Below are 19866 nucleotides of genomic sequence, written 5' to 3' on the forward strand. Positions count from 1 at the left end.
GCTTTTTAGACTCTAAGTCCCCAGTCACCAGGCTAGCATGCACCAAGGTTACAAGGCTTCCTGAGTCCATTAACGCTTTAACAGGAAAGTCATTGATTGTGATGTCGCAGATTTGCGGTTCAGTCTCTAGTCCAGGAACTGCAGCACAAGATGGTTCCGCAAATAGCGACTGACGCCGGCTAGCGTCACATTCCATGGGTTCAGAGGTAAGAGGGCAATGGGCCGACACGTGTCCCGCCTCATGGCATCTCCAACACTGGATAGGGCCTGGTCTCTTTGGCAAGGAGTCCTTTTCAGAGCCCCTTAGCCACCCGGGACCATCACCAGTCTTTTGTCCCTGAGACACCACTTGAGCCCTTTTCCCCCCATCAGCACCCCTCCACACTCCCCCAATAGATGGAAGTCTCTTACCAGCTGACGGCACAGATCTGGCGCTCCGGGGAGGTGAAGATGCTGCAGGAACATCACGGAGGTAGTCCTCAGTCGCCTGGAACCTCTCCACAAGGTTGACAAGTTCGTTTGCGTTCTTAGGATCACCTTGTCCCACCCAGCGTTGCAGGTCAGTAGGAAGCGCTCGGAGGTAGCGATCCATCACGACCTTCTCTAGGATTTGTGCAGGAGTAGAAGTGTCTGGCTCCAACCACTTTCTTGCCAAATGGATTAGGTCATACATCTGGGACCTCGCTGATTTGTCCAGACTGTAGCTCCAGTTGCGTACCCTCCGGGCACGGACTGCAGTAGTAACTCCTAGTCGGGCAAGTATCTCCTCTTTTAGCCGAGTATAGTCCTTAACCTCTTGCTCACTGAGGTCATAGTAGGCCTTTTGGGGTTCACCTGTTAAATAGGGCGCAATTACCTCTGCCCACTCAGCGGCTGGTAACTTCTCTCGCTCAGCCACGCGCTCAAATACTGTTAGAAAGGCCTCAACATCGTCCTCAGCAGTCATCTTTTGCAGCGCTTTCTGCACAGTCCTTCTCCCAAAAAAAATCTCTGGAGCGGCTCCCATCACTGTGGGTGGATTAGCAACCACAGGCGCCTCTCGAATTGCTATCAGGTGCTCGATAAGTTGTTGTTGTGCAGCCATGGACTGTTCATGTCGTTGCTGTTGTTGCAAACTCACTTGCATAAACTGCTTCAGCATCTCCTCCATGTTGCTGGACTGTTCTTGGAGTGTAGTTGCAGCTTTCACCCAAGACATAAGCAGCTGTAGCCAAGTCTGTCCACACCGTTGCCCCTAGCAACCGTGTTGCCCGCTACCTCCACCAATTGTAAGGGATCTTCCCGGGGTAGGGTGTGTTTGGACACAGTTCACAGCAGACTTGGAATTTATAAAGCAGATCTTGGCGTTTATTCGTGGTACAAACAGTCCAGCAAACAAAATATACAGCAACACCGTGCTTTCTAAGTACAACAAAAATAAAAGTCCTAGCCCGGCTGGGCGCTTACTAACAGGTTCTGCTCACCTATCTGACACTTACAAACACAGCGTCTTTCGCCTGGATATCGCAGGGTGAGTTTTAGCTCCAGCAGTGGCTGTGCTTGCAGCTTCCTTCAACACACAGATTGTTCATTCCCTGGCTGAGAGCAATCACCTGCAGACCCTGCAGAGCCTTTAGCTTCCCAGGCTAATTAGGATCAAAGCTCACCTGATCCCAAACCCAGAACTGGATCGGGGGATGTGGAATGACAGGTCCCTCTACCAAACCTACCTGCCATTCCATATAAACCCAGGCCCGGCAAAATTAAATAACAACTCAGCAGCATATCGCTGCTGAGAAACTGATCCATCCTGGATTTACCATCTCACACTGTGTAGCAACCTAGGTGAGATGTACACCCCCTCGATCACTTCTCCAGTGACATGTCTACAATATATATCAGCTTCTACGCTTAATAAGCCTTAAGACATATTCAGATATTTTGCAAAAGCTCACCCTTCCCTAGCTTAGGAACTGGACTGACAGTCAACAGTTAACAAAAAGTTTGCACCTGCTTCCGAGAATACATTCAGAATATAATATCATAACACCAATAGATTAAAAGAAGCAAGAAATGATGCAGAAATTCTGCAAGAACAAAGCTACTATCTCAAATGAGCTCCCAGCTAAAACCAATGTTTTAGCGCCATATGTATTTTTATATTTGTGGTTTATATACTCCAGTCTTGTTGACATATCTCTTAATCTTTAATGGCATTGTATAAAAATCTTGAGAAGTAGAAATATTAAACAGAAAGTATTTTACTCTGAACTGGTGTCAGCATATTACTTCAAAACATGCACGCTTTTATATTCAATCTGATCAGGGGATATAATAATATCGGACTTTTGTTCTGATCCAAAACAACACAACTGCAAACCTACCAAGACATGGCCATCCAGCTAAACTGACAGGCTGGGCAAGGAGAACATTCATCAGAGATGTAGCCAAGAGGTCCCTGGTAATTCTGGAGGAGCTGCAGAGATCCATTCACTCCACAAATCTGGCCTTTATGAAAGAGTGGCAAAAAGAAAGCCATTGTTGAAAGCCATAAGAAGTCCCATTTGCAGTTTGTGAGAAGCCATGCGGGGTACACAGTAAACATGTGGAAGAAGGTGCCCTGGTCAGATGACACCAAAATTTAACTTTTTGGCCTAAAAGCAAAACGCTATGTGTGGCAGGAAACGAACACTGCACATCACCCTGAACACACCATCCCCACCATGAAACATGGTGTTGGCAGCATCATGTTGTGGGGATGCTTTTCTTCAGCAGGGATAGGGAAGCTGGTCAGAGTTGATGGAAGATGGATGGAGCCAAATACAGGGCAATCTTATAAGAAAACCTGTTATGCCACGTACACACAGCCGGTTTCTGCTGAAACAGTCTTGCCTACACATGATCACACCAAAGTCTGATCGTCTAGAACGTGGTGATGTACAACACGTAGGACGGGACTAGAAAAATGAAGTTCAATAGGTAGTAGCCAATAGCTGCCTATGTGCTGTTTTTGGTCCGTCGGAACAGCATACAGAAGAATGGTTTTCCGAAAGGAATTGATTCCGTTGGAAAGATTTAAAACATACTCCAAAGACATGCGGGTAGGTTAATTGGCTTCTGTCCAAAATTAGCCCTAGTATATGAATGGGGACCTTGGATTGTGGGCTCCTTGAGGGTAGGGAGCGATGTGAGTGTACAATGTACAGGGATAGGGACAATTGTAGGACACTCACTCAGGATGGACTGGTGTCTTTATTAAACCTTACTAACTATGTAACTATATTCTATTTCTAGATCCGTCAGAATTTTTGAAAAAAAAAAAAAGTCAGATGAGGCCCACACACGATCAGAATATCCGATGAAAAGATTCTGTCTGACTTTTTCTGCCGGAAAGTCCAACCGTGTGTAGACGGCATTAGAGTCTGCAAAAGACTTTAGACTGGGGCAGAGGTTCACCTTCCAGCAGGACAAGACCCTAAGCATACAGTCAGAGCTACAATAGAATGGTTTAGATCAAAGCATATTCATGTGTTAGAATGACCCAGTCAAAATCCAGACCTAAATCCAATTGAGAATATGTGGCAAGACTTGAAAATTGCTGTTCACAAGCGCTCTACATCCAGTCCAACAGATCTTGAGCTATTTTGCAAAGAAGAATGGGGAAAAATGTAATTCTCTAGATGTGCAAAGCTGCTAGAGACATTCCCAAAAAGACTTGCAGCTGTAATTGCAGCGAAGGGTGGTTCTACAAAGTATTGACTCAGGGGGACTGAATACAAATTTACACCACACTTATCACATATTTATTTGTAAAAAATGTTGAAAACCATTTATCATTTTCTTTCCATTTCACAATTATGTGCCACTTTGTGTTGGTCTATCACATAAAATCTGAATAAAATAAATTTACGTTTCTGGTTATAACATGACAAAATTTGGAAAATTTCAAGGGGTATGAATACTTTTTCAAGGCACTGTATATGTAGCTATCTTCAGGTGATGGACACTGGCAAAATATAACTCCTCCCACTCCAAGCTAGCCTTAGTTTTTGCTAGTGTCCTACTGAAGCTTACCTCTTTTATATGAAAGTTTTCTCTATCAAAATTTCTAACTGCATCATAGCCAATGCAGCTTTTTCCCACAGATGGTGTATTGGTTAACTTCTCAGCTGAGCCTTGGGGGGACTGAACACGGAGCCTGCCTGGAGAAGATGCAGAGGCCAGTCTGTAATATAATTTCAGAGCTGAATCCTGCGTGAGTGATCACCTTGGCACGTTAGCCTCAGGGTGCTGTCCAGGTCTGTGGTCTGCCAGTGGTGGAGCCCTGTCTTCGGAGGGCCATTTAGGGGTATGTCAATTTTGGAGAGCCAAGCCAGGATGGGGTCTGAAGAACAGTATAATTATTAGAATCCTTCTATCTCAAGGGCGTTTCTGGATGAATAGCAAAGTCTTTGTGTAAATATGTGTGTGTCCTCTCTGTGTGTGAAGGAGAAGTGTCTCTGTCTTTATCCAAGGCTGCATCTCCACCAATAATGTTAGGAATTAATTTCATAGTAGAAATTGAAGAATCCTTAGTTTGTACAATACATTAAGAAATGTTGTTTAATCTTCAGAAAAATAAGCAAAGACGACTTACATTTTAACATCTGGTAACATATATGGTATGGTGATGGCTTCAGAAGAGATATCAGATATTACATTCTCCAAAGTGTAGGGTTCCTTCAAGCTCTTCCTACCCCTCTTCCTAACTAGCCATTCAACCCTACTCAATTCTCATACTGTTTCATAATGTTATGTCAAGCATTTCCTAGAATAACACCCATTTTTACATACTGTATATGCTTTATATGGCTTCAGTCTAAAGTTAAGTCGCATAACTCTACCCATTGTCCTGACATAGTAACTCAGAATAGAAATACCTACAATGCAAAATTACTTTCCTCTATCAGTGTGTTCTGTGACCTTCAGAAAACAACACTGATTACATTATAACATTCTTGTGTTTCATATATTTTTCAGAAACATTTATCACTTAAAATAGTAATAAGCTCAAAATTTCTAACAGGGTCTGAGCCATTAAATTCTGTCCAGGCTGTGAAGATCTTTGCACAGTAAGGGCAGGACTTGCACCCTTAACCACTTAAGGACCGCCGTATTGCCAATGTACGTCATTACAATGGCACAGGCAGGCACAAGCACGTACATGTACGTGCCTGCCTTCCAGCGGGTGGGGGGTCCGATCGGACCCCCTCCCACTGGATACGGCGGTCCGTTTCCCTCCAGGAGCGATCCGTGATGAGGGGATGGCCGTTTCTGGCCACCCCCTCTCGATCGCTCCTGGCCAATGACGAACTTCCTCCCACTGTGTATTGTTTACACAGGAAGGAGGAAGTGATGTCATTCTCCTCGGGGCAGTCTTTTTGACCGGACTACGAGGAGAAGACTAAAAGTAAGTGCACCAAAACACTACACTGACACATAGGTACACAAACCCCCCCCGATCCCCCCCCCCCGATCGCCCCCCCCCCCCGATCGCCCCCCCGATCGCCCCCCGATCCCCCCCCTCCCCCCCCAGTCACAGTGTCACTGATTGCATTGATCATTTCTTTACCGATCAATGCATTCAGTGTCAGTTGTAAAAGTAAAAACTGTCAGGGCAGTTAGTGTTAGGTCCAGGGTAGCCCCCTATCACCCCCCAATAAAGATTTAACCCCCTGATTGCCCCTAGAGTTAACCCTTTCACCCCCTTTTGCCAGTGTCACTAAGCGATAATTTTTCTGATCGCTGCATCAGTGTCGCTAGTGTCGCTAGGTAGCTAGTTATTTTTTTAGGTTCGCCGCCAGGTTTTTATATCGCTAGGTACCCCGATATACTACCCAATAATGGTTTTAACATCCTGATTGCCCCTAGTTAACCCTTTCACCCCCTTTTGCCAGTGTCACTAAGCGATCATTTTTCTGATCGCTGCATCAGTGTCGCTACTGTCGCTAGGTAGCTAGTTATTTTTTTAGGTTCACCGCCAGGTTTTTTTAGCGCTAGGTACCCCGATATACTACCCAATAATGGTTTTAACCCCCTGATTGCCCCTAGTTAACCCTTTCACCAGCGATCACAGTATAAGTGTCACTGGTGACGCTGGTTAGCCAGTTAGTTATTTAGGTTCCCCGTCAGGTTTTTATATAGCGCCAGGGACCCCCATATACTACCTAATAAAAATTTGAACCCCCTGATTGCCCCTAGTTAACCCTTTCACCACTGATCACCGTATAAGTGTTACGGGTGACTGGTTAGTTTGCTTTTTATAGCATCAGGGCACCCACCATTTATTACCCAATAAAGGTTTAACCCCCTGATCACCCGGCGGGTGATATCAATTAGGTCTTAGGGTCAGGGTCTGCGTCGCCCCAGGCAGCACTAGGTTAGTGCCAGTACCGCTAACACCCACGCGCAAAGCATACACCTCCCGTAGTGGTATCGAATCTGAACAGATCAATATCTGATCTAATCAGATCTATACTAGCGTCCCCAGCAGTTCAGGGTTCCAAAAAAACGCATTGTTAGCGGGATCAGCCCAGATACCTGCTAGCACCTGCGTTTTGCCCCTCTGCCCAGCCCACCCAAGTGCAGTATCGATCGATCACTGTCACTTACTAAACACATAACTGCAGCGATCGCAGAGTCAGGCCTGATCCCTGCGATCGCTAACAGTTTTTTTGGTAGCATTTTATATTTAAATCCGGAAGGCAGTGCTTGGTTTTCGGGGTCCCGTACGTGGCTAGGCTCCCAAAAAGTCCCCCACATGTGGTATCCTCGTACTCAGGAGAAGCAGCAGAATTTATTTTGGGGTGTAATTTGACTTCTGCCCAAAGCATATGTGAGCAATATATCATTTAGTGACAACTTTGTGCAAAAAAAAAAGTTTGTAATATTCCCGCAACTTGTGGCAAAATATAAAATATTCCATGGACTCAACATGCCTCTCAGTAAATATCTTGGGGTGTCTACTTTCCAAAATGGGGTCATTTTGGGGGGTTTTGTGCTATTTTGGCATTTTATGGCCTTCGAAACTGTGATAGGTAGTGAGGAGTTAAATCAAAAATTTGCACCCTTAGAAATCCTGAAGGTGGTGATTGGTTTTCGGGGTGCCGTGCGCGACTAGACTCCCAAAAAGTCCCACACATGTGGTATCCCCATACTCGGGAGAAGAAGCGGAATATATTTTGGGGTGCAATTCCACATATAACCATGGCATGTGTGAGCAATATATCATTTAGTGACAACTTTTTGTAAAAAAAAAATTATTTTTTATTTTTTGTCATTATTCAATCCCTTGGGACAAAAAAAAAATATTCAATGGTCTCAACATGGCCCTCAGCAAATAGCTTGTGGTGTCTACTTTCCAAAATGGGGTCATTTGGGGGGGTTTTGTGCCATCTTGGCATTTTATGGCCTTCAAAACTGTGATAGGTAGTGATAGGTAGTGAGGAGTAAAATAAAAAATGTATGCCCTTAGAAATCCTGAAGGCGGTGCTTGGATTTCGGGGTCCCGTACGCGGCTAGGCTCCCAAAAAGTCCCACACATGTGGTATCCCCGTACTCAGGAGAAGCAGCAGAATGTATTTTGGGGTGTCATTTCACATATGCCCATAGCATGTGTGAGCAATATATCATTTAGTGACAACTTTGTGCAAAAAAAAAAAAGTTTGTAATATTCCCGCAACTTGTGGCAAAATATAAAATATTCCATGGACTCAACATGCCTCTCAGTAAATAGCTTGGGGTGTCTTCTTTCCAAAATGGGGTCATTTTGGGGGGTTTTGTGCTATTTTGGCATTTTATGGCCTTCGAAACTGTGATAGGTAGTGAGGAGTTAAATCAAAAATTTGCACCCTTAGAAATCCTGAAGGTGGTGATTGGTTTTTGGGGTGCCGTGCGCGACTAGACTCCCAAAAAGTCCCACACATGTGGTATCCCCATACTCGGGAGAAGTAGCGGAATATATTTTGGGGTGCAATTCCACATATAACCATGGCATGTGTGAGCAATATATCATTTAGTGACAACTTTTTGTAAAAAAAATTTTCTTTTTTATTTTTTGTCATTATTCAATCCCTTGGGACAAAAAAAATATTCAATGGTCTCAACATGGCCCTCAGCAAATAGCTTGGGGTGTCTACTTTCCAAAATGGGGTCATTTGGGGGGGTTTTGTGCCATCTTGGCATTTTATGGCCTTCAAAACTGTGATAGGTAGTGAGGAGTAAAATAAAAAATGTATGCCCTTAGAAATCCTGAAGGCGGTGCTTGGATTTCGGGGTCCCGTACGCGGCTAGGCTCCCAAAAAGTCCCACACATGTGGTATCTCCGTACTCAGGAGAAGCAGCAGAATGTATTTTGGGGTGTCATTTCACATATGCCCATAGCATGTGTGAGCAATATATCATTTAGTGACAACTTTGTGCAAAAAAAAAAAAGTTTGTAATATTCCCGCAACTTGTGGCAAAATATAAAATATTCCATGGACTCAACATGCCTCTCAGTAAATAGCTTGGGGTGTCTTCTTTCCAAAATGGGGTCATTTTGGGGGGTTTTGTGCTATTTTGGCATTTTATGGCCTTCGAAACTGTGATAGGTAGTGAGGAGTTAAATCAAAAATTTGCACCCTTAGAAATCCTGAAGGTGGTGATTGGTTTTCGGGGTGCCGTGCGCGACTAGACTCCCAAAAAGTCCCACACATGTGGTATCCCCATACTCGGGAGAAGTAGCGGAATATATTTTGGGGTGCAATTCCACATATAACCATGGCATGTGTGAGCAATATATCATTTAGTGACATCATTATATCATATCATTTTTATTTTTTTTTTGTCATTATTCAATCCCTTAGGACAAAAAAAATAAATATTCACTGGGCTCAACATACCCATCAGCAATTTCCTTGGGGTGTCTACTTTCCAAAATGGGGTCATTTGGGGGGGGTTTGTACTGCCCTGCCATTTTAGCACCTCAAGAAATGAGATAGGCAGTCATAAATTAAAAGCTGTGTAAATTCCAGAAAATGTACTCTAGTTTGTAGACGCTATAACTTTTGCGCAAACCAAAAAATATACGCTTATTGACATTTTTTTTACTAAAGACATGTGGCTGAATAAATTTTGCCCTCAATGTATGACTAAAATTTAGTTTATTCGATTTTTCTTATAACAAAAAGAAGAAAATATATTTTTTTTTCAAAATTTTCGCTCTTTTTCCATTTATATCGCAAAAAAAAAAAATCGCAGAGGCAATCAAATACCATCAAACAAAAGCTCTATTTGTGGGAAGAAAAGGACACAAATTTCGTTTGGGTGCAATATTGCATGACCGCGTAATTACCAGTTAAAGCAGCGCAGTGCGAAATTGGAAAAAGACCTCTGGTCCTTAAGGTGTTTATTGGTCCGGGGATGAAGTGGTTAAACTCTCAGGGTAATGGTACTCCTATGCTAAGGCTATAGAGGAGAACTTTAAATAGTGTGTCACAGCCATTGAGCTGGAGAACTGCTGGCTGTTTAAATTTGGTGTCAAATAAATATTTCCTATAGTCTCGCATAAGGCACTACTGTACCTGCGCTGTCTTGTTTTTAGTCAGTGCAGATTGATGGACTCATCAGCAGTGAAAAATGTTAGCAATAGGGCTATTAAAAAGTCCAGGGCCATGGTCTGCCTGCTTCAGAGCAAAGGGTGAAGTCAGGGTGGGGTTAATTCCTCATTTTATTTCACTTACTGAATTCATGGGTACAGACCAAAGTACTTTTAAACATTTATCCAATGGTGCACTTTTCCATGCTTCCCCATTCGGGTGTATTGGAAATTACTGTTCACCCTTACAATGGTTGCAGAAGGAACCAGGATGGCTTGGGTTCATTTTTCATTTTGGCAATCTAAGTGTGCCTAGTAAAGTCCTACTGTGCCCACAGGCATTGCCAGAGTGGTGTCTAGTGCACTTGCCCTAACGGTTGCTACTGCGCCTGTGTGGCCCGAGCACCTTCTGTTCCGTCCCCACCTATTTCTCAAGGGAGTTCCTTTGCCTGCACACCCTGCCTCTTCCTATTTTGCAGATGGAACTCTGGAACATCAACATCTCCTGGTTCTCAGAGTTCAATATGTGAGTTACGGCAGCCTACAAGTACTTGACAGTGAGGCATTACCCTCCCACTACAGAAGTACACCACTGAGGACATTTTTTGCAGGTATAGCAGATCATTAAAGCAGGGGAAAAGAATCAATTAGTTGAACTTGCTAGTTCGGGCTCAGCTTTAGCCTCCTGCCTTCAACTGGCCCATCAGCCAGACCAGTTCCTGTTTTGTTTCTAGGGAAGAATCACAGGTGGAATTTCTAGGTTATTGAGGCCATAGATAGCAGGTGTCACGGCTGTGCCCCTTTTACCTCCCTGCTGAATCAGTATTTGATTTCACCCATAAGTCACATAGAGTGCCTGGGAGGAGGTGACAGTTGAGAAGGACCCTTCACATTCAAAGACATTGGATCAGGATGACATGCCTTCTACAGAGCTTTCTGCCAAACTAAAACAATGATGCTCTTGCTAAATGTTAGAGCTGCCAGAGTCTGCAAACACTAAGGTGTCCAGTATGGGGTCAGATAAATTCACAAAACAAGCTAAGTCTGTCTTGTCTTGGTCTACTTGCTGGTAGAATTTGACATCTATGGAGAAAGGCCTTATGCAGAAAAGATTTTTATTCTAACAGTATCCTAGTGGGAATACGCTTCGCCCAATTTCCAGGGTGAGAGTTCTCTCTATCCACATGGCTCTAATGCTGATAATCATGCAAGAAATGCCTCAGCAGTTACGTTTTCGAAGACCCTTTGGTCCCTCCTTGATTAAATACATCACAGAGATCACAGTGGATAAAAATACTCTCTTCCCCCAGCAGAAAAAGGCTTGTGTGACTGCCATTCCCTCTCAGTCTTCCAATGCCTTCCAAGTCTAAGGCAGGATTATTCTTTCCTTAAGAAAAATGGCCTTCCAGGTCTGCCAAGGCCTCCTCACAATGATGGGACATCCCTGCTTCCCAAACTATGTGAACATTTGTCAGACCCTTTCAGCCTTGTGATCCCAGTAAATCTCAGACCCCTGGGTCCAGAGTATCAATTCCAGAGCTTACAAACTGGAGTTTTGCATTCTGCTTTCTCTCCATTTCATGCCTTTCAATTTGTCTCTTTCCCCATCATAGTGGGCAGATCTAATTTCTGCTGTCCAATAGTAGGCTTCCAAGGTTTCTGCATTTTACCATTCCCAAACAGAATTGAGGGGTTTGGCTCATTCTGGATCTGAAGAGGGTAGCTGATCTAGGAAATATCCAATTGCCTACAGAGGGATCAATGATGATTTTTTTCCCCTGTTGGAGCACATTGAATCATACTCTGGATCAACTGTGGGATTTACAATGGTGTATGTCAGTGTTTCTCAAATCCAGTCCTCAGGCCCCCCCAACAGGTCATGTTTTCAGGTTTTCCATTATTTTTCACAGGTGATTTGATCAGTTTTACTGCCTTAGCAATTACCACAGCCGTTTCATCTGAGGGAAATCCTGAAAACATGACCTGTTGGGGGGGCCTGAGGACTGGATTTGAGGAACACTGGTGTATGTGGAGTTTTTCTTTTTTGACATCCAGGATGCTTATCTGCACATTTCCTTCTTTTCATCTCATCAACATCAAAAATACTTATCTGAGTATTTTTTTAACCCCAAGATTACCTTTCTTGTGGCTATGACCTCTGCAAAAGAGTCTTTAAGTCTGTAAGGAACCCTACTTAATGTTGCACAAGAACAAAGTTGTCTTGAGGCCTATGGCCTCCTTCCTTGTGAAAGTGGTCTCTGCCTCCCACCTTAATCAGGATATAGCCCTTCCTTCCTGGGCCATATCTAGCCTTCTGATCTGAAGGTGCAGTTAAAAAAAAGTCAGGGGAAATATTGTCAACACAGCTTCATGTTATCCTCTCTACCAAGCTCTACCTGACAATGTGTGAATTACTGATAGTCTATCAGACAGTGTGACAGAGTCACAACTCAGAAGTAACATCCAATACTACTTCTGGGTAGTGTAAATGTGGTGCAGGAGTGAACAGGAAATGCTAGTTGCGTCTCTATGTGGCTGCAATGAAAAATCATTGTTATCTTTTCTCAACCTTTTTTTTCAGTCACCGCACCCTTTAAAAGTATTCAAAATCACCAGGCACCTCAGTTCAAATAGATTTTTTGTTTAATTGGGAAAACCAACTTTATTAATTGGAAATGCACAAATATACAAGAAACTTTGGGTATGTACATCAAAGTCAGTATAGCTGTACAGGTTTCACATTTTAAAAAAATACCCTGCTCTTCCAGGCAGAAATATCCACACCCTGCTATGACTTCCTGGTGTAGTTATAGCCAAATACTCAAAGTTCTGTTCTCCACGAGCAAGGTAAAGTGCCCTGTTGCCTCCCATCCTCTCACTGTAACATATTAAATGTTTTCTTTCATTTATGATATCCTTTAGCTATTATGTGCATGTTTCTCCATCCTCCAGCCACCTATCCCAGACTTTTGTATTTTTGTGTGCATCCTCTATGCTTATAAATCAGCTTTTTGTATGGAAGGGTTGCGTTGACTTCCCTCTTCCACTCCAGTACTGTAGGGTTGAGCGTCTGCATCCAATTTCAGGCTACAATCTTTCTAGCCAAAAATAAAGTTTCATACATAAAAGTAGCCTGGAACTTGTCTATGTCTGTATGAGGTAGAAGACCCAGTATACACAACTTAGGGTCCAGAACCACAGGGGAACCCATTTCATCATGTAGGAAGTTAATTAATTGTGTCCAGTAGGTGTGTATAATGGGGCAACTCCATATTAAATGGTAGAACGGGCTTGAGTTGTTAGAACACAAAGGACAGTTCAGACTATGGGTAGGCTGAAATTTGGCTATCCTTGTTGGCGTCAGGTAGGCCTAGTGTATAATGTAGAGTTGTGTTGGAACAGTCCTGTCGGAAAGTTTAGGTGAGGTTGTTTTAACATTTTCTAAAATTTCATCCCAATCTGAGTCACTGATACCCCCTACATCTATCTCCCACCTCTCCTTGGCCTTCTGAATTACTGTCATCACCCTTGGAAGCCCAATTGTGGAGTATAAATTTGATATTAGTTTTTTGGGTTCTGTGCCCAGGATTATTCCCAAGGTCTGGGGCTGGTCTAGAGTAACGGTGGTATTCCTGAACTGGGACCGTAGAGTGTGGTGAAGTTGCAAGTACCTAAACATTAGGTGGTATGGAATTGAGTAGTCTTCATTTGAGGGATTGAAACGTTTTAGGCCCTGTAGTGGTCATTACTTGATGGAGGTAAAGTATCCCATAGGAGGCCCATATATTGGGATCTGGTATATGTTTAAGTTCTGACATATGATTATTAAGCCAGTGAGGGGTATGAGAGTGAATCTGTCCTAGCTTCAATTTCTACAGTTATATCCCATACTTTTTGGCTGTGTGAAAGCATACCCACATTGTATCAGGGTGATCTTCTACGAAGTTGTCCTCCCATGAGAATGGCCTGGATAGGGGATGCCAATGGGTTTCCTGGATTGTCACATACCAGAGCTCTATATCTCCGCATTTCAGGCGTGTTATAATAGTACATGTGAGATAATTGTGCGGCTAGGTAGTATTTCTGCAAGTCTGGAAGGGAAGTTCCTCCCATGCATGTGGGATTTTTAAGGACTTGCCACGCCAACTTGTGTCTACCATGACCCCAAACAAATGACTTTAAGATAGCTTCCATCTTAATCATCATCAGGGTAATATATAAGGGTGCATGCCATGCCATGTAGAGAATCTTAGGGAGTAGGACCATCTTGATGATGTTCATATGTCCCATAACTCCTAGGGGCAATTTAGACCAGGCTTGTGTTTTGGTTTTAATTAAGGTCAACAACGGTTCTACATTAAGAGTGATGTAGTCCCCAGGTTTCTCGTGAAATGCACCCCCAAATATTTGATTGAGTCTACTCTAGTTAGTGGTAGTTCTGGGTACATGAAAGGTGGGGAAAAATGGTCCAGGGGCAGAATCTGGAATGTACCCCAATTTATGCGCAGCCCAGAAAACTTCCCATCTTCTCAAGCGCCGTCTGTAGTGATGGTTCTTGGTCCGCCAAGTATGTCCCAAACTGATTTTATTGGGCAGAAGGATACTGGCATCTGCACTAGATGATATGGTAACCCTCTCTTTGGCTCCACATGGGGGAGTACCACATCAAGGTCCCTGCTCCTCACATCAGAGTCCCTTGTCACATTAGAGTCCCCAATTACATCAGATTGAGCCCCTTTCACATCAGAGTCCCTTCATAATATCAGCGTTTCCTAATCAGATCAAGGTCCCCCCATCACATCAGAGCCAGGCCCAATCACATCAGAGGCAGCCTCCTTCAAATAATAGTCCTTAGCCCCCTTCACAAATGGAGTCCCACCTTTGAATTTTCACAGTGGCTGCAGCATCATTACAAGAGGCAGAAAGGGGAGCAGGTCTGAATGAAAGCAGGACTTGTATCCTCTTCTAAATCCCCACCCTGGAACAACGTTAACCATTTCCAAAATTTGTGTGGGCCAGCAACTAGCATTGTAGCAACACATCCTAGTTTGCTCCCCTGCCCCATGGAAACAATGCATTGCAAAAGACAGGGGTAGGATACTGTGCAATCATATCAGCTTGACATCGCAGTGAATGAACACTGCCTTCCAGCTTCTCTACTTCCAGATAACAATGTCACTGGTCTTGGGGGAAGCACAGCTGAATCCTGGGGACATAGCCCACCCCAGCACCCCCTAGATCAGGCTTTGCTTGCTTCCTTTCTTCCTTATGTCTTGCTCTCAAACTTCCTGGAGAAAATGATCTTAACTGTTTGGACATGGCATGTGCTGTGAGTTTGCCTCTCCGCCACTGCTGCTTTTAGGAAATTGGCTTCTCTCTTTGTGCTTTTTAAAGTTCTTTCTGCCTTTCACTCCACCATAGCTAGGTGTATCAGACACATTATTATTAAAGCCTATAGGCTGAAGGAATAGAGTTCACCATCCCTTCTCTGTTAAAGCACACTCTACCAGACCTGTTACGCAGATTTGCAAGGCTGCCACCTGGGCTTCTGGTCACACTATTATTATTATTATTATTATTGTACAGGATTTTTATAGCGCCAACAGTTTACCCAGCGCTTTACAATGTAAAAAAAGGGAAATAATACAGTTATAATACAAGAGGACCTGTATTAGGTCCTAATCTGTTCCTTCCCCCCTTTACCCTCCATCTCCCTCTGTCCATTATTATATTTTTCTTTTCCCATGCTCCCTTTCTCTCAGTTCATTTTCTTTGCTCTTTTAATTTCCTCTCCTCACTGTGACCATAAACGCTATTGTTACCCAAGCGACACATACACTAGATGGCCACCTGGCTACTTCACAACATAACTTCCACAAAAGTGTATTGGGAGAACTCTCTAACATGGGTCTCCACCCACTGTTGTGATGCATCAATTTCCCCAGTGCACCTTGTATCATTGTATTTGAAGGGATATATTTATGTTATACAATGTACTTTTTTCTTGGTTAAGATGCATCACCTTGGTTCTGTGTCTGCATCTAAAGACCTGATTTGCACTGTTATTTACTGTACCGTAAACACTTTTTGTACCCCTTCATATATCTTACAGCATAGGCCAGCTGTTTTATGGATAAACCAGATTTCAGTCCAAGCGAAAATGGTATATGTGTATATATATATATATATATATATATATATCTCCTTTGTAAAACCAGCTCACATCCAAATCATCTGCAAATATGGTGTAGGAAGATGTGATAAAAAGAGAAAGACTAAGTTGGTATAGGAAGCTATCAAAAAGTTAGAAAAAAAAAGAAATAGTTATGAGACCTGCCGACAAGGGAGGGAGCCTTGTTGTATTGAAAAAGTCAGAATATAAAGCAGAGATTAATACAATTTTAGGGGACAGAGACATGTATGTCAAACTACCGGGTAATCCTACTCTTAAATTAAAAAAGAAATTAGAGGAATGGCTAAAAAAGGGTATGAAAAAATATATTTTGGATAAGAAGGAGGCAAAATATCTTAATTTAAGAGCTCCTAAAATACCAGTAATGTATCAATTACCCAAGATGCATAAAAATAAAATTACCCCATCGGGGAGACTGATTATTAGTGGGATCAATTCCCTTTATTCCTGTATTGGTGAGTATTTGGACACCTTTTTTCAACCAATGCAAAAGGCACAGCTTTTTTGAAAGATGGAAAAGAATTAAAAAGATTATTACAGGAATTGTATGTAGATGGACAGACATTGTTGGTGACAGCAGATTTCGAGTCCCTCTACACTAATATAAAGCAGAATAATGCATTGGATGCGGTTAAATTGTCCTTACATAAGCATACCAGTTTGAAACCGAGTCAAATCGCATTTCTGATCGAAGGGTTTAGAATGGCTATGTCTAACAACTTTTTCTGGTATGGAGGTGAATTTTTTAACCAAATAAAAGGGGTTGCTATGGGGGCAAAATATGTCCCTAGCGTAGTTAACATTTTTTTAAACAAATGGGAAGATGAAGACATTTTTACAGAAGAGTGGCCACAGTTGAAGCTGTATCGAAGGTACATTGACAACCTGTTTTTCATATGGGAGGGGTCTATTGAGGACCTACATTCCTTTATGACCCATATTAATGACAATTGATATGGTATCAACCTTATTAGTAAATGGAGCTATGAGGAAATACAGTACTTGGATTTAGAAATTTTCAAAAAGGATAACAGACTCTAAACCAGAACCTTCTTTAAAGAGGTGGACAAAAATTGGTATATTTCAACTGTAGTTGCCACTATCCAGGATGGATTAAAGCCATCCTAAAGGGAGAATTTGTCCGGATCAGAAGGAACTGTGATCTGGACGAAGACTATTGGGCCCAATCAGAGGTACTTATGGGAACAACCACTCTGCTCTTCAAAAGATCAGGATGGAGGTATCTAATAGCAATAGGGAAGATCTGATAGAGAAAAAAAAAGAGAAAGGAGAACAAATTTGAATTGGCCTTCATCACAGGCTTTAATTTGGATTATAAAAAAGTGAAGACGTCTTTAAAAAAATATTGGCCCATGCTTTTGAAAGATAACACTCTAAATAAGATTCTACCATGTAAACCATCGTTCATTTATAGGAAGGCCCCTGAACTTAGAAACACGCAAAACATTGCAAAAAATATAGTAGACCCTCCTAAAAAAGAAAACATTTTTGGACACCATCGGTTTTTACAGATGTGGTTGATGTAAATTGTGTAGGACAACCGTGGACAAAACAAGAAAAATAGGGGTTCATGGGGAGTAATGGAAAGGAATACAAGATTGATGAATTTATACCCTGTAATATCAGATATGTTGTACATCTCTTGCCCGTGTGGACTGGTTTATGTAGGGAGGACCACAAGATGTCTATACAAGAGAATTAATGAACATGTAACAAATATTATAAATTGCTTCAGAAAACATAGTGTCTCAAACCATTTTAGAACTCATGACCAGCAGAACCCAGCCCTTTTGAAATTTTATGGGATAGACAAGGTTTTGCCCCATTGGAGAGGGGGCGATATGAAAACCCAGGTCTCACAGGCTGAGACTCTGTGGATTTTTGAGTTAGGGTGCCTCATGCCTGCGGGCATGAATATTGAGATAGACCTTAATTGTTTTTTGACTGACTACTGATTTGGATACCACCTGGGATGTATTACTCTTATGCTTATTCCTAATTTTAATTATAGACTATCTATCTATGGTATTAATATCTTCCCTGATAGGAAGGTAAAATATTCATTAATTTGAATTATTAACTACCAATTTCAAATTTTTAGTATATTAATAAAGCAATTAGAGATTCTTTAGTTTGGAATTGTTGGTTTAGGTTGTCATAACACTTGAGAATGTGAACTAAGTTATTATGCTGCCTATGCTGGGTTATTTTTCTTAGAAGCTCAATAGAGTAGTGCTATTTGCGTCCCCACCACTGGGGGGGGTGGCGCTGCAGATTGTAGCAAGATTAAATGTAATAATGCCTTGATGTTTATATTGTTTTTAAGTTACCATATATATGAGGGTGATCAACATGAGGTCTGCATATGGAGTCTAACGAGATGTATCTAAATATATGAAAATCATTCTGTATTATAGTTGACATCCTGATTTAGACACTTATTTTTTTTTTATATTTTTTAATATGTTTGTTGTTTTTATGCTTTGTCCTATAAGGATGCAGCTTAAAGGGTGAGCAAACCGATTTTTTAATTGGAATCATTTTTAAAGCTGTCTCAATTTTAGTTTTTTCTGAGCCGCTTGATTCTGACCAATGATATTGATTGAGTTTGTATTTAGGCTCCAGTAAAATGGTGCCGAGCCCATTTCCTGACGACATGCGCTTGAGCATGAAATGCATTGGAAGTGAGGCTCGACACGCAGTATGCGAGTCCTCCGCTTCCGTATACAGCTGAGACGCACACCAAGCACTACAAACACTCGAATGGTGTCGGACCGGCTTCTGCTCTCCTCCGTAGCTGCATCTTATATATCTGCTGTACCTTACACTGACCATACTGGATTTTTGTAAGTGCTGCTATCCATGCCTTTCTGTGGCTTTTCATGAAGGAGCCATCTTGCCTTTTCTTGCCTTGCCATCTCGCCATTTGCAGATGATTTGGATGTGAGCTGGTTTTACAAAGGATATATATATGTATATATACCATTTTTGCTTGGATTGAGATCTGGTTTATCCATAAAACAGCTGGCCTATGCTGTAAGATCTATGAAGCGATACATCTAATGAAACAAGTATTCTCTTTACTAGATACCTGGTGGTCACTTGGTGGCCGATGTAATCTGGTGAGCACTTTGATATACCACTTTGGGTGAAGCACTTTATATGAAGCACTTTTGCACTTTAGTAACAACACAGTGATTATAGTATATATAAAAGATCCATTTATTTACGTTATACAGCAATGTTCGATATGAATATGGACTTTTATTCACTATAATATATTGTTTGTGCACTTTTATGTATATAATGATTATTTAGTTTTTGTTGATACTTTATATCTGTTGCTCCCTTTATTGTTTTATTTTTTGCTTGATTTATACAAATTTTAGGTGCAGCATCAAATAGCAGGTATGATATTTTATTTGGCCCCAAACCCCATCTCCTGATTTAGTGATTTGTGTGGTGAATGCATTCGTTTCCAAATAGTTCATCAGACTATTGCTCTCAAGTGTCAATAGGTTGATGTCCATAAAAATTAATGAAATCTGGAAAAGCTGATACTTTCTGTCCACAGTTCCTGATACCACAGAATAGATACACCAGTCCTTGATACTACAGAATACCTGTAGCATTATCATCACCAGTTACTACTAATCAGCACCATGAGTACCCGCTGGAGGAAGAAATAGACCTCATAGACCATACTTGCCACCTCAAGCAGTGCCACAGACAACTGTAGATGCACTCTTTTACATAGCCACCACCGCTGAATTTTCTTGCCCTAGTGCCCCGTCCTCAAATTCACCCCCTCTCCTATTTTCATTATCTTCATTCTTCACCCTCTTCCGGGAACTTTTCCAAGTACATAAAAGGTGGGAAATCCAAAGGAAGCTTCAGCTAGCAACATCACACAAATAGATGAATGTCATACCTGTTTTGTTAACTGGATGGTGTTTCAATGGCAAAATGAGTTGGATAAAAATGTTGTGACTCATTAGCAGAACCCATTTTAAATACCTTACTCTATCTTAAAATGTGAATGACATGTTGTAGGCTT

This window comes from Lithobates pipiens, unplaced genomic scaffold (assembly GCF_037356315.1).
Source record: "Lithobates pipiens isolate NorthernLeopardFrog02 unplaced genomic scaffold, aLitPip1_a1.2 Scaffold_8, whole genome shotgun sequence".
In the NCBI taxonomy this organism is placed as follows: Eukaryota; Metazoa; Chordata; class Amphibia; order Anura; family Ranidae; genus Lithobates; species Lithobates pipiens.